Genomic DNA, 16218 nt, shown 5'->3' on the forward strand with positions numbered 1-16218 from the left:
TGGCTGATGGGTTTGAACTGTTGACCTGTGGGTCAAACTGACCTTGCAGTCCAGCACATTAACCTGTCGTGCCACACTAGGCAATACACATAGATGAGTGAAATAGAATTGAAAGCCCAGATATAAACCCATCCATTTATGGACAACTGGTTTTTGACAAAGGATTAAAGTCCATTCTGTGGGGAAGAAACAATTTACTCAATTGCTGCTGATGCTGGCAACACTGGATAGGGATAGTGCCCAAGGGAATAATGACTGTTTAAAATCAGGAAAGGTGTGTGCCAGGGTTGTATCTTTTCACCATATCCATTCAGTCTCTGTGCTGAGCAAACAATCTGAGGAACTTTTGTTATTCAGATGATACAACCTTGCTTGCTGAAAGCAAAGAGAACGTGAAGCACTTACTGATGAAGATCCAATCCTATACTTTCAGTATGAATTATATACTTCAATATAAAGGAAGCAAAAATCTTTGTAACTGGACCAATAAACAACATCTTGATAAACTGGAAAGACTGAAGTTGTCAAGGATTTCATTTTACTTGGATTCGCAATCAGCATCCATGGAAGCAGCAGTCAAGAAACCCAATGTTGCTGTGGGCAAACTTGCTGCAAAAGTCCTCTTTGAATTGTTCAAAAGCAAAGATGTCTTTAGGAGGATTAAGGTATGCCTGACACAAACCATGGCATTTTCAGTCACCACATAGGCATGCTAAGCTGGACAATTAATAACAAAGACGAATGAAGAACTGATACCTTTAATTAGGGTCTTGGTTAAATATATTGAATATGCCATTAATTGCCAGAAAAATGAGCAAATCATTCTTGAAAAAAGTATAGCTCGAATGCTACTTAGAAATGAGGGTGGCAAAAGTTTATTTCCAGTACTTTGGACGTATTGTTAGGAGGGACCAATCCTTGGAAAAAAGTACTATTCTTGGTAGAGGGACAGCTGGGAAGGGAAAGATTCTCAACGAGATGGATTGATGCAGCTGCAGTAATGGACTCAAACATAGCAATGATTGTGAGGATAGCACAGAACCGGGCAATGATATGTTTTGTTGTACGTACAGTTGCAATGAGTCATAACCTATTCAATGGCATCTAACAACTATCACTACAGAAACAATTCATTGCTGATGGGAATGTAAATGGTATAGCTACTATGGAAAATGATATTGTGCTTCCTGAAACAGAACTACAACTACCTTATCATCCAGCAATCCCACTTCTAGGTATATAATTGAGAGACTTAATAGAAATTACATGATCTATATACACATCTATGTGTGGGAAGAATTGCAGCCAGAGTGCTCCTTGGAAGCCAAGATGGCCAAACTTCGTCTCTCATAGTTCAGACATACTGTCAGAAGGGACCAGTTGCTGGAGAAGGATTTTATATTTGGTAAGGTGGAGGGTCAGAGAAAAAGAGGAAGACCCCCAGCGAGATGGAATGGTAAAGCGGCAGCATCAATGGGCTCAAGTGTGGCAATTTATTAATGGTTTTCAGAAGTCCTGGTGAGGTTTTGTAGGATAACCACTTGATTGCTAACCATGAGGTTTGTGATTCAAACAAACCAGCCGCTTGTTAGAAACTCTATACAGGGTCCCTATGAGTCCGAAAGAATTCCGCAACACCTAACAACAGGGTTTCCCAGACTATAAATGTTCATGGGAGCAGAAAGTCTCATCTTTCTCCTGAGAAGCATCTGGTGGGCTGGAACCAATGACATTTGGTTTGTGGGTAGGAACCACTGACCTTTGGTTCAGTCCAGTGCTTATCCTAAGAGAATCCTGGTCTGGCATTGTAGGTTAATGTACTGGACTTCAAGGCTGGTTTGAATCACGAGGTCAGTAGTTCAAGCTCAACAGTCGCTCCTCAGAAACCCTATACAGGGTCATTATGGGTTGGAACTGACTCAATGGCACTCAACAACAACAACAACAAATATATGTGTTTTCGGAGTACTGCAGTACTGGTGTGACACCATAGGTCAATCACTCACCTTCAAGGTCAGTTTGAACCACAAGGTTGGCAGCTCGAACTCATCAGCCACTCCTTGGAAACCCTATTCAAGGTCAATATGAGTTGGTACTAGCTCGACAGCTCATAATGACAACAACATATCTACCCTATATAGGGTTTCTATAAGTAAAAACTGATTGAATGGCATTTAACAACAACCTACCCTATGGTAGCGTAGTGGTTACGAATCGGGCTGCGAACCTTAAGGTAAGCGGTTCGAAACTACCAGCCGCTCCGCAGGAGAAAGATGAGGCTTTCTACTCCCGTAAAGATTTACACCCTCGGAAACCCTGTACAGGGTCGCTATGGGTCGGAACCGACTCGACGGCACTTAACAACAACAACAACCTTATATATACATACTTACACACATTTTCTCCAATGTTTGCTCTAATATACATGCATATATGTACAAGTATATATTTATATATAAGTAAACGTTGGAAATATATAATTAACACTATGAACCCAGCCATAGACATTGGATTGATTCTGACCCATAGTGAGTTGGTATAGGAATTCTGAAGTTGCAAATCTTCTGTTGTTGTTAAGCGCTGTTGAGTTGGGTCTGGTTGATAGTGATCCTGTACAGGGCTTCAGAGAAGCTGCTGGTGACTTTGAAACACTGACCTTGTGGTTAGCATTCCAATGCTTATACTACAGTGCCACACCAGGACTCCAATTTTTTATGGAAGCATAAAGCCTCATCTTTCTCCTGCTGTGTGATTGGTATCATTGAACTGCAGACCTTATGGTTAGTAGCTCGATTCATAACCTATAGCATCACCAAAGCTCCTTTTGCATGTGTCAGAAGAACAATATGAATTTTCTATCCAAATAATTCTAGTTGTGCATATTAACCTGTCTAATGGTTGAAGGAGGAGCTCTGGTAGCGTAGTGGTTAGGAATCGGATTGTGAACCACAAGGTCAACAGTTCGAAACTACCAGCGATTCCTCAGAAGAAAGATGAGGATTTCTGCTCCTGTAAAGATTTACAGCCTCGGAAACCCAGCTCAGGGTTGCTATGGGTCAGAACCGACTTGATGACACTTAACAACAACAACAACAATGCTTGAAGAAGCCCTGGTGGCACTATGGGTTAGGCAGTGGGTTGTTGTTTTTGTTAAGCGCCGTTGAATTGGTTCTAACCCATAGTGACTCAGTATAGGGTTTTCTACAGAGGAGCAGCTGGTGAACTTGAACCAGCAACCTTGCAGTTCAAATGGCTTTACAGTCTGGCACATTAACCCACAGCATCACAGCAGGGCTTCTAGGCACTGAGTGGTTAATTGAAAAGTTGGTGTTCAAATCCACTGCCTCTAAGAGGGAGAATGATAAGTCTATCTGCTCTATAATGATTTAGTCTCGGACACCCTCAGGAGCTCTGTCCTATCTGGTGGCTAACAGTCAAAAATGATTCAATGGCAGTGGTTTGGTTTTGTTGTTTTTAATTGCTGAAGGAGCTCTGGTGGTGTTATGGATTATGCACTGAAAAGTTCAAACCCACTAGCTGCTTGCTCCACTGGAGAAAGATCAGCTGTTGAGCTTCCGTAAATCTTACAGCCTCAGAAAACCAGATGGAGCTGTTCTAGTCTGCCATATAGAGTTGCTATGAGTCGGAATAGAATCAGCAGCGGTGATCTGGGTTAATGGCTTCCTGAGGGATCTATTTTGGGACTTGTCTTTGTTTTACCCAACTCGGAGCTTTCTCCGGACAGAGCCAGCCTCCAGTCAGTGTAAATTAGAAGGATTTAAAAGCAAAACCAAACAGGTAAGGGATTTAGATTTATACACTCGAATGTTTCAAAAATTAGGAATTCCAGAAATAAACTTAAAATGTCCCAGGTCTTGGAAACCTCTTTCAGGAGAAATAAGGAAAAAAGTCTTCTCAGATTTGTCATAATGAAATACCTGGCAAAAATTAGCTCTCACACAGAAAGAAGAAAATATGAGCTAAAGTAATTTGGTGTTATGGAGTCGCCGGACACAGAGCAATGCTGAAACACAGAGCAATGCTAAGACAGCACTCTCTTCTTCCTGAATTACTCTGGCAGGCAGGATTGTATGCATACCCACAGGAAAACACCTGTGTCATGAATATGCCAAAATGAGATACCTCAGATGCAAAATCCTGTCAGGAACCATGTCACATTCTGTCTGAGTCTTATTACTGTCTCTCAACATCTGAAACAGTTTCTGTCATCCTCTCAGTCATGTACCTAATGAAACAGACAAACATACGCCAGCCCCAATCTCTTTGGTCCACTGAACTGCATAAAGGTTACTGATAGTGCCACTGGTAGTTCAGAGGTACAATTCTCACCGTCCTGCTGGAGACATTGGTTCAATATTTGGCCAGTATACTTCATGCATAGTTACCATGTTTCCCAGTGGTGGCTAGTGTGTTGTCTAATGCCAAATAAGTTTCAGCAAAGCTTCCAGACAAATACAGGCCTGGCAACCTACTTCCAAAAATTCACCAAGGCAAACATTATGGTTCCATCCACGGCAATAATGAGGAGGGCCCAGGGGAAGCAACATGTTATTCTATTATGCATAGAGTTGTCATGGGTCAGGACTCACTCAACAGCAGCTAACAACAGCAAAGGCTGACTTAGAGCTAAACCAGAGACAGAGAATGTATCCAACATTTCAGCTCAGCACAAGGGGAGTACCCTATATGAAATGGTGGTGTTTGTAGAGAAACTGCATGAGCCTCATCTAGAAATGGAGTTCTGATGTGGCACTGTAGGATAAGTACTTAAACATAAGGTTTGTTTGAACGTCAAAGTTGGCGGTGAAAACTCACCAGTCGCTCCTTGGAAATGTTAGACAAGGTTGCTCTGAATCGGAACCAACTCGATGGCATTTAACAGCAACTAGAAATAATGCAGAGCACTGCTGGTGCTGCAGACCCCCAGAGGAGAAGGTGGGTCCATTTTGTCTATAATGGTTGGGTGAGAAAGTGAAAGGAAAAGAAGGAAAGGTAGTTTGGCACTTGTCTGTGATCACTGGATGCAGGTTTATGGGGAATCCAACATCGTTCAGGGATCAGTGGGAAGCAGTATTCATTAAGAGGAGGTGGGACTGGCAAACAGGACATCTGACCCATTAACATCCCAGTGGGAGACTCCACAGGTGCTGTGACTGAAAGCACAGGCTACAGTGCTCATTCCTACTCCTCAGCAGATGTGTGATCTTGGGCTAATGTTTTAAGCTACAACATTTAATTGTTTCATTATTGTAATATATATATATATATATACATATATTACATATTTGCTAATTTGTGGCCAATTCTGTCACTTGTACAATTCAGTGATGCCAAATAAGTTTCATTAATTAATCGTATTGTACACCCATCACTATAATCCATTGCCAAATTTTCCATCACCATACATAGAGGCTTAACACTGTGTGGCGCTATAAGATAAGCACTGGGCTACTAACATCAAGGTTAGTGGTTTAAACCCATCAGCTTCTCCTTAGAAACCCTATACTGGGTCACTATGAGTTAGAACCGACTTCACAACACTTAACAGCAACAAGTCCTAGATGATAGGGTTATCGACAGAAATAAGAAGGATATGAAGCACTTATCATATAAAGCACTTAACGTGCAGTACCAAGTCAGTGTTCCATGTTGTTTTTGTCCAATTGGTTCTGAATTGTAGCCATCCTGCATAGGGTTTCTGAGGAGCAGCTGGTGGGTTTGAACCACCAAACTTGTGGTTAGTAGTCCATTGCTTATCCTGCATATTATTTGTAGATAAAATCAACGGCTATGTATTTGGTGGGAAATTTGGAAAAGCTGAAAAAGGAGACGGCTGTAGACTAGTTAGGATGGTATTATATTTAACAAAATATCTTGATGAGAACAAACTGTTTATTATAGTTTTGATTTTTAAAGTGTTACATTTTATTTAGATTATTTTCAATTTGGTCATCTAAAAAGGTGTAACTCATATATCCTAAATATTGAATTATCTAAAATATTAACTTTTCTGGAAAATCTACCTTAACTCATTTTTGAACTGTGGATGACATTTTGAACACTATAATCTCTAATTTTCTACAAGAGTGGATCAAATACCATTTTCCTGTGGAAAATGCCTGATCACAAAGACTTAAAATATTGTTTTAAAGTTATTGAATAATGAAAAATAAACCAGTGTCAGTATCCAATCCTGCAATTTCTGACCATATGTATAGTCTGGGAACTGATGTATACATTCCTCCATCATCTCTGCAAAGTTTGGGAGCTGTGTATGAACTGAGACCTATCCTATAATTGTGATTTGGGTGAAAGTTTACAGAATAAATTGATTTTCCATTCAACAATTCATTATGTTTAGTGACATCGATTGCAATCCCCACAATGTAAAACCGCTTTCCCCACATCCTCTGTTTTTACAGTTTCCTTTATCCTTCTTTACTGTCCCTTCCTACCTTCTGAGCTTTATTCCTGGGCAAATGCTGCACTTTTATGGCTTATAGTTGATTGGTCTATGGATTGCATACTTCCCTGGAGTTATTGCTCATCCTCTTAGTCTATTTTTGACTGAAAGTTGAAAATCTTATTTCATTTCAGCCTTAATCATTTGCACCACCTGGGAACTCCTACACCATAACACCCTCAACGTAACATCACTTATTTCATTTATACCCCTTGTTTCTTGTTTCCAATTCCTCCTTCTTTCACAAACCTTCTGGACTTTGTCTTTGGATAAATGTCACCTTTTGATCTCAAATGGACAATCATTCTCTGGTGTGCGCACCCAATGAATGGTGTTGTTGCACTTGCAGACTTTTGTGTTGTGATCTTGTACCCTGCCACTTTGCTGAATCCTTTTATCAGTTCCAAGAGTTGCCATGTTGACTCTCTGGATTTTGCACTGTAGAATCACATCATCTGTATGTAGAGATCGTTTTACTTTTTCTTTACATATTTGAATGCCTTTTATTTCCTTTTTCTTGTCTTACTGCTCTAGCTGAAATTCCAATCCCATATAGAATTGGAGAGTAACATAAAAGGGATTCTAGTATGATTTCAGTTTGCAAGAAGAATATTTTTAGTCTCTCTCTCTTGGTAATGATATTGGTAATTGTGTTGTGTTGTTGTCATTGTCAGTTCTGACTCATAACAACCCAATATAGGATTTCCAAGGAGCAGCTGGTTGGCAATCAAGTGCTTATCCTACAGTGACATACCAGGACTGTGTATTATGCCCTTAGTTATGTTAAGGGATGTCCCTATTTCAATTTTGTTCAGCATTTTTATCAAGAATGGGTGTTGGGTTTTTTTCAAATGTCTTTTCTGCATTGATTGATATGATCATGTAGTTATTTCCTGTTTTAATTAATTTTAATTTAATGGATTAGGTTGATTGTTTTTCTAATGTTGAGCCATCCTTCAGGTGTGAATTCCACTTGACCTTGATGCATTCTTCTTTTTGATATGTTGTTGGAATCTATTGCCTAGGATTATGCTGCAAGTCTATGCCTTTACACTTATGAAGGACTTTTCTTGTTTATTAAGTAGGTTCTGACTCATAACAATCCTGTGCAGAGTCTCCAAGACTGGAAATCTGTGTAGGAGAAGAAAGCCTCATCTTTCTTAAACAGAAGAGCTGATGGGCTCAAAGCACTGACCTTGTAGTTTGCAGTGCCTATCCTACAGAGCTCTGGTAGTGTAGTGGTTACAAATTGGGCTGCGAACCGCAAGGCCAGCAGTTCAAAACTACCAGTTGTTCCACGGGAGAAATATGAGGCTTTCTGCTCCCATAAAGATTTACAGCCTCGGAAACCCTGTACAGGGTCGCTATGGGTCGGAACCGACTCCACGGCATGTAACAACAACATCTTACAGAGCAACTATACTCTTGAAAGGAGTAATCTTTGTTTTTATTAGTTGGTTTTGGTGTCAGGGTTATGCTTTCTTCATAGAGTGATCTTGGGAATATTACATCTTTTTTTTATTCTGGAATAATTTGAGTAGAATTGGTGTTGGCTCTTCTCTGATTGCCTGGTAAAATTTGCCAGAGAAGCTGTCTGCCAGGACATTTTTGTTGGGAAGTGTTTCCTTACCCATTCAATTATTTCTTTTGTGAAGGATCTGTTCAAATTTTCTACCCATTTTGTGTTAGTTTGGGTAGGTAGTATGTTTTTATAAATTTTCCCATTCGTTCTGGGTTTTCATATTTATTGGAGTAAAGTTCTTTATAGTATTTTGTTATTATCCTTATTATTTCAGTTGGTTCTGTTATGATATTGTCAATTACATTTCTTATTTATACCATTTGCATCTTCTCCCTCTATTCGTTTGTTAGATTTGCCAGTGTCTTGTCCATTTTATTAATCCTTTAAAAGAACTAACTTCTATTCTTGTAATTCTCCTTTTTCTGGTTTCTATTTGAGTGTTTATTATTTTATTTCTTTGCGTACTGTCAGCATTCTTTCCTGTTCCTTTTCTAGATTATGGAGATGTTGATTAAGGTGTGGATTTCTATTCTCCTTTTTCAAGTGTGTACTTATTTACTGTAAATTTCCTCTGAGCATTTTTTTCTTTTTTGCTATACCACACCGATTCTGGAATGCTGTATTTTCATTCTCATCTTATTAAAGGTTACTTTTTATTTTATTTTATTTCTTATGTTACCTACTAGATTTAATAGGACATTATTCAGTTTCCATGCAGTTGATGTTGTTGGTTTTTGGGTTTTGTTTTTTTTTCCCTTGACCTTCCTTTTGTTGATTTCTACTTTTACAGTTTTGTGATCTGTGAATATGCTTAACTATATTTAAGTGTTTTTAAATTTATTGATGTTTGCTTTGTGGCCTATTCTGGAGACTGTTCCTAGTGCACTGGAAAATAATGTATATTGTGCTATTTTTGGGTACATGTTCTGTGTGACATGGTGACATTACTTGATTGTGTTGTTCAATTTTGTGTGTCTTTGTTGAGTTTCTTTCTAACTATTCTGTTCTGCCCTTAAAATGTTGCCTTAAATTCTCCTACTATTATGGATCAAAATTCATTTGTCAATTTGCCATTTTATGATGGCTTGAATGTTGCTATAATTCTGGAAACTATGCCACCATAATTTTAAATACCAGCAAGGTCACCCATAATAGGCAGCTTTCAGTGGGACTTCCAGACTAAGGCAGAATAAGAAGGAGAGGTGGAGCACTTCTGAAGGGTTAATCACTGAAAACCTTATGATTAGCTATGGGAAATTGTCAACTATAGTGATAGAAGATGAGCCCCTGAGGTTGGAAGGCATTCAAAATATGACTGGGGAAGAGTTACCTATGCAAAGTGGAGTTGACTTTAATGATAGAGCAAAGCTTTCGGAGCCTTCATTTGCTGATGGGGTACAACTCAAAAGGAGAAGAAACAGCTGCAACCATCCATTAATAATTGAAATGGGGAATGTTCAAAGTATGAATCTAAGACAAATGGAAAGTTGTCAAAATGAAAAGGAATACATAAAAATCTATATTCTAGGCATTAGTGAGCTGAAGTGGAATAGTCATGACCATTTTGAATCAGGCAAACATATGATTCACTATGTCGAGAATGAAAATTGAAGAGCCAGATTCATCATCAAAAACAACATTTCAAGATCTATCTTGAAGTACAATGCTGTCTGAGATAGGATATGATTCATAATGCCTTCAAGGAAGACCATTTAATGCAATTATTCAAATTTACACACCACCCACCAAAGCTAATGATGATGAAACTGAAGAATTCTACAAACTTCTTCGGTCTCAAACTGATCAAACATGCAATAAAGATGCACTGATAAATACTGATGATTGGAATGAGAAAGTAAGAAACGAAGTGGAAGACTGATGATTGGAAAATATGTACTTGGTGGTGGAAATGTGCCAATTTTGCTATTGTATTTGATGGACAAATTTTGCTGAATACGTAATTCTTGAGTGGTATTTTTTTGTCTTCCAAGGTTTTATATTTGTCAGCCCATTGCCTTCTTTCCTGTATAGTTGGTGCTGAGAAATTGGAGCTTAGTCATATTGGATCTCCTTTGCAGCTAACTTTTCGCTTGTCCTGAGCTGGTTTCAGAATTCGTTGTTTAACTTTGGTTTTGGAAATTTTTATTATGATGCATTTTGGTGAGTTTCTTTTGAGATCTACCCTATTGGGGGTTTTTGAGCTTCTTGATGCATATCAAGTCATTTTTTATTAGGAATATTTTCTTCCAGCAAACCTTAGATAATTTTCAGTCCTTTTTATTTACCTTCTTGTTCAGTAATTCCAATCTCATGTAAGGCATTCCTCTTGATGGTATCTCACATCATTCTTAAGCTTTCTTCATTCTTCATTTTTTTTCTTTAGATTGTTCTTCGAACAGATTAGTATTAAGAGGTTTGTCTTAAGTTTCACTAATTGTGTCTTCCATTGATTAAATTCTACTCCTTTGCCCTTCTACTGTGTTATCTTGTTCTGAAATTTTAGAATTGATCTTCTGGATTTCTATTTTTCTGTTTCTGTGTGGTTTCTAATATTCCTTTTAGCTTGTGAATTTGTTCTTTTCTTGTTTTCCTGAAGTCTTTCATAATTTTGTCAGTATTTTCCATGATCTTTTTCTTAATCTCTTGAAGCAACTTAAGTATACTTCTGTTGAGTTCCTTATCAAGTAAATATTTCCAATGACATTTTTTCTTCTAGAATATTTTCTGGCCCCATATGTTGGCGTCATAGATTGAATTGTGCCCCCTGCAAAATGTCTGTTAACTTACTGGGTTATGATTCTCAGTGGGTTAACAGTAAAATAATTATGAAATGTGTCACTTTTGTGACAATTCCCCATGATGTGATGTGATCAATCAATATGAGAATTAAGGTTGGGCTGCAATACCCTTAGTCCCATCACAAACCTGATCAGATGTAAGGGAATTTCCCAGAGGTGTGTTCAGTAACATATTTTATTTATTTTTTTTTTAAAGTTTTTATTGTGAATTATGTGGGTTTACAAAGGAGAACATCAGTTTTATATTTATCCTATCGTATTTCGTTTCATTGCAATGATTGCAATCCCCTCCATGCATCATCAAACAACCAAAGGGTACACCCCACAGGCCTGCCCCCAGCTATCAGCACACAGCCCCTCTCCCTCCCTGAGTCCAGTGTCACCAGCCGCTCCATCTGTCCACATCATCGTCTCTGCCTCCACTTCTAGAGTCACTGCTTCTCTGGGTAGGGTTCCACACTCTGCTCTCCTCACTTGATGGTCCCAGGGACCTCTGCTCCTGGGCTGCAAAATCAGTCACTCCCCTTCTTTTGTTACAAAACATCTACCTTTACATTTTAGACCCTCACAGTCAGCAATGACTAACTATTGTACCACAGTAGTCTCATCTCCATCTCCTTTCATTAGCCCTGTCCCAAAAGATTGGAAACCATTCAGTGGAGGTTCTACCTCCCCCCACCCCATTTGGAGCTAGGCTCCCTCTTGAAAGCTTGTAAGCCAGTCACTTCTTGCCTTTGCTGTCCCCCTATTTTGGGTAGCCAATGTCTAAGTTGGGCATCCCTGTCAACCTTGTGTACCGAGGGGGTGGGCTAGATTCTCACTATAAAGATTTGTTCTCTTTTTTGAGCTACAACATCCAAAAGTATAGGTAAAGTCCATCAAATAAATTCCTTTTCTTCCTTCTTCTAGTTGAGTTCTGATCATCCAGCCATTGAAGACAGGTCAAGTGAGTACTATCTGCAAGTATGGGTGTTCTTGTGCATCTCCCCTCACTTCACATCAGCTGGAAGCTTCACTCTCTGCTCTAGTCCTCTATGGCCATATCACTGCCTCTGGTCCCAGGAGTCTCTGGGTCTTACCATACTGCTGGCCAATCAGGTTTCCACCGGGGTTCACAGGAGTATTGAATGTGGTCAGACTTAGCTCCTTATAATCTAGCATGGCCAGACTTTATCTCTTATATTTCAGACACATTATCAGTAGGGACCGCTCACTGGAGAGAGAAGGAAATCATGCTTGGCAAAGTGGAGAGTCAACACAAAAGAGGAAGACCCCCAATGACATGGATTGGCATAGTGGCAACAGCAATGGGCTCGAGCGTAGTAATGACTGTGAGGTTGACACAGGACTGGACAGTGCTTTCTTCTGTTGGGCATAGGGTCACCAAGAGTTGGACCCAACTCAACAGCACATAGTAGCAACAGCAACAGAGCATTCTTTGAAAATACCTTTATTTTTGGCACTACATAAACAGTGACTATGCATGTGGACATCATCAGCTGTCATACATAGGAATCAACCTGACTCCATCTATGGAAAGAGACTGGTGAAGCCCAATATCTTCAGGCAAAACATCACCAGTGAGAGACTGCAGAACAATCAATTGCTCATACTCAAGTTCAAGTCGAAACTGAAGAGAATAAAAACTTCATGAAAGCCAATATGTGACTTGAGCATCTTCCACCTGAATTTATAAATAATCTCAAGAATACAATTGAATGCATTGTACACTAACGACTTGAGACCAGATGAGCTGTGAGATCCAATGAGAAGTTTCTGAGATTGGATTTGTGAAGCCTTCTGCTTTGTTCGTCTTCTTAGTTGTGGTTGTTATTGTGTTAACAATCATGCTGTGGAGTCTGTTTTGACTCATAGTGACCCTGTGTAGTGTTTCAAGGAGCAGAAAGCCTCATCTTTCTTACATGGAGTGGCTTGTGGGATCGAACCATTGGCCTTATGGTTCACAGTACCAGTACTTCTCCTGTGGAGCCACCATACTCTCTCTTCTTATTGTAGTAGTTCTTTGCTAACATAATAATTAAAACTATCATACTTAAACCAAAATATCATTAAAGATAGAGGAAAGAAAGAAAAGACCAAATTGGATGCCAGAAGAGACTCTTGAGACTTACTTTTGAAAGTACAATAGGTGAAGCAGAAGGAAGAAATAATGAAGTAAAAGATGAACAGTAGATTTCCAAGGGCAGCTTCAGAAAACAGTATTTAGCAAAGATCTGGAGGCAGAAAACCAAAAAAGAAGAATATGCTCAGCATTTCTCAAACTGAAAGACCTGAAGAAAAATAAACCAAGACTTGTGTTGTAATATTGAAGGATTCTATGGAATGACTCAGGAAGCATCTAAAGAAGATGGAAGAAGTATACAGAAACATTGTACCAAAAAGAATTGGTAGTTCAAACAGATCAGGAGGCAGCATTTGCTCAAGAACCAATGGTATTGAAAGAAGAAGCACGAGCTACAATGAAGGCAATGGTGAGAAACAGGCTTTAAGAAATGGTGGGATATCAATGGTAATGTTTCAACAAACAGACGCAAAAGTGGAATTTGGAATACAGATATCTGACTAAACTGACTACCAAAAGAACAGATAGAATCAGAGCATAATCTTATTGGTTCTCCTTTGAGGGTAACATTGCCGTTGTCTTAAACTGTGGAAAGGGTTTTTTATTTGTCTTCGATTTTGACAAGATTAATTACGACATGTCTTGGTGACTTTCTTCCAGGCCTATCCTGTTATGGTGTTCGTTGGATATTTGGAAAGATATCTTCTCATCTTTCCTGATTTTAAGGATAGTTCCTGCCAGAAAATCTTCAAAATGTTCTCTAAATGTTTTTATCTCCTCATGTTCCAGAATTCCAATCATGCATTATTCCCCTTGATGGTTTTCCACATAATTATTAGACTTTGTTAATTTTTTTTCTCCTTTATTTTCTTATTGGTACTCTAAGACATAGGCATCAAGAGATTATTCAATTGTACTGGTTTTGTCTTCCAGAGAAGTCTTCAAACACTGTTTTATCTGTCTTATCCTTGGTCTCTTTCTTGGCCTTTTAAAGGATCCTCAATATATATTTTTTGAATTTCATCTCAAATAGTTTCGTTACTGTATCTTCCTCAGGAAGTTTTCCTGGACCTACATCCCATCACTTGCTTCAGTCATCCTGTTCCACTTCATTGTATGATTTGATGTTGACTTTGCTTCTAAGACACTGAGCTGTTATTATATTAATTTGATTATATGTTTGTTTGTTTCACCCTGATTTTATTTTTGTATTGCTCTATTTTGATATTAGCAGTTAGGCAGAGTGGCTGTATTATTCTGACTTGCTAATTTGGAAGCACTGAGGTGTTACCTGGTGGATAGGGAGTGACTAGGACTGTGAGCATGGGCCTCTGCTTACTGGCCATGTGTTGACCACCATCTGCCACTGATCCTGTAGCACAGGAGTGGTTGGTGCTACTCAGTGATTTCATGGGGCAGTCAGTATGGTAGATATGGATGCCTGGTTGAGATGTGTTCAGCAATGCCCACCAGAGGGGCAGTGAGTGGTGGGTAGGTGCATGTATGGTCACATTGCCCCCTTCCGTGATGAGGAGTGTAAGAGGGAGGTGAGAGTGGCAGGCAGGCATGGGGAGAGGGAACAGTGGGTAGGAGCATATGGGATTACACTGTTGCAGCCTCTCACCAGGCATGATAGGGAGCAGGCTGTGGGCAAGCACAGTATACACATGTATGCTCTTGCTGCCCTTTGCTGATTTGGTCAAGGAGGGAGAGCATTTGACAGGTGCATATTCTTGTCGTGGCCTTTCACTGGTTGGGGAAAGCAGGAGGATGCTCTGCTGGGTAGGCGTATGAGAACTGTGGGGTGAGTGGATGGCACAATGCTACGATGATATGTTGTCACTTGGTTGAGATGACAGTCAGGAGGAATGAAGCAAGGACCTGATGATGCACCTAAGTGATTTACAATTGTTCCATGGAGTCATCAGTTGAAGGGAGTGGCAGGAAGTGTTGGTGGAGAGTGGTGTTTGGGGCTGGGTAAGGGTAAGGGAGTTTATACCTTGTTCCTCAGTGGTTATGGCTGCTTGAATGGGAGCATTGTGTTGCTAATTCCCAGAAAAGTGGGACAAGCAGAATATACTCCTCTGGTCCCTAGGAAAGAGTGAGTGATATTAGCAGTTAGGCAGAGTGGCTGTATTATTCTGACTTGCTAATTTGGAAGCATTTAGCTCTTACCATGGACTGAAGTCAGCAATTATGACCTTAATTTACTCCAAGTATATCGACACAGTTACTCTATGTCCTTTGGCGTGTTTGTATGGTTGCCTTCTGTGCTTCCTATCCAAGATTGCTGCTGTGTTTGTCTCAGAGTGACTACACTGTGCTAAGCCAGGTGACAGAGTTCTTCTGTTCCATCTCTTATTGTTAACTGCTTTCAGTCAGTTTCTTCTTCCACTTAGTGATCATTCTAGTTACTTATCACTTCATTTCACTCTCAGGGGCTCAGGATTGCCTTTTGTGTCTGTTTCACTTAGTTTTTCAGGTCTTTACTGTAGAAAGTTGACATGGTGTATCTGACTAAGCTGCTATTTAACTGAACTGTTGTCTTTTAGTCTACCACTTGTCTGTTGATTTGTCATACTGTGGTGGCTTGCGTGTTGTTGTGATGCTGGAATATATGCCACTGCTATTTTAAATTCCAGCAGGGTACACACATGGTGGACAGGGTTTACCTGAGATTCCAGACTAAGATAGATGAGGAAGAAGAGGTGAACTACTTTTGAAAATTAACTACTGAAAATCACATGGATCACTGAAGATAGCGCCAGAATATTGAATATTGAAACATGATGAATGTTGCTGCTGTTGTTAAGTTCTGTTGAGCTGGTTCCAACTCATAGCAACCTTGTTTAGAGTTTCTGAGGAGCAGCTGGTGGGGTTTGAACTGCCAACCTTGTAGTTGTTAGTCCAGTGCTGATCTTACAGTGGCACACCACTGACAGATCGCACCAAACTATTGAATATTAAAGCAAGATGAATAGCACCAGGATATTGTCAGATACAGTGTCAGAAGGTGAGTTTCTTAAGTTGGAATGTACACATAATAAGACTGGGGAAGAGCTGCCTCCTCAAAGTACAGTTGACCATGATACCTTAAAGTTTTCAGGACTTTCATTTGCTGATGGGTTACAACTGAAAATGTGAAGAAACAACTACAAACATCCATCAATATATGAAACACGGAATGTCTGATGTATAAATCTAGGAAAATTAGAAAATGTACAAAATGAAATGAAACTCATAAACATTGATATCCTAGGCATTATTGAGCTGACATGGACTTGTATTGGTCACTTTGAATCTGACAATAATATGTCAAGTTCACTCTGCT

This window comes from Chrysochloris asiatica, unplaced genomic scaffold, assembly GCF_000296735.1.
Source record: "Chrysochloris asiatica unplaced genomic scaffold, ChrAsi1.0 scaffold00198, whole genome shotgun sequence".
NCBI lineage: Eukaryota > Metazoa > Chordata > Mammalia > Afrosoricida > Chrysochloridae > Chrysochloris > Chrysochloris asiatica.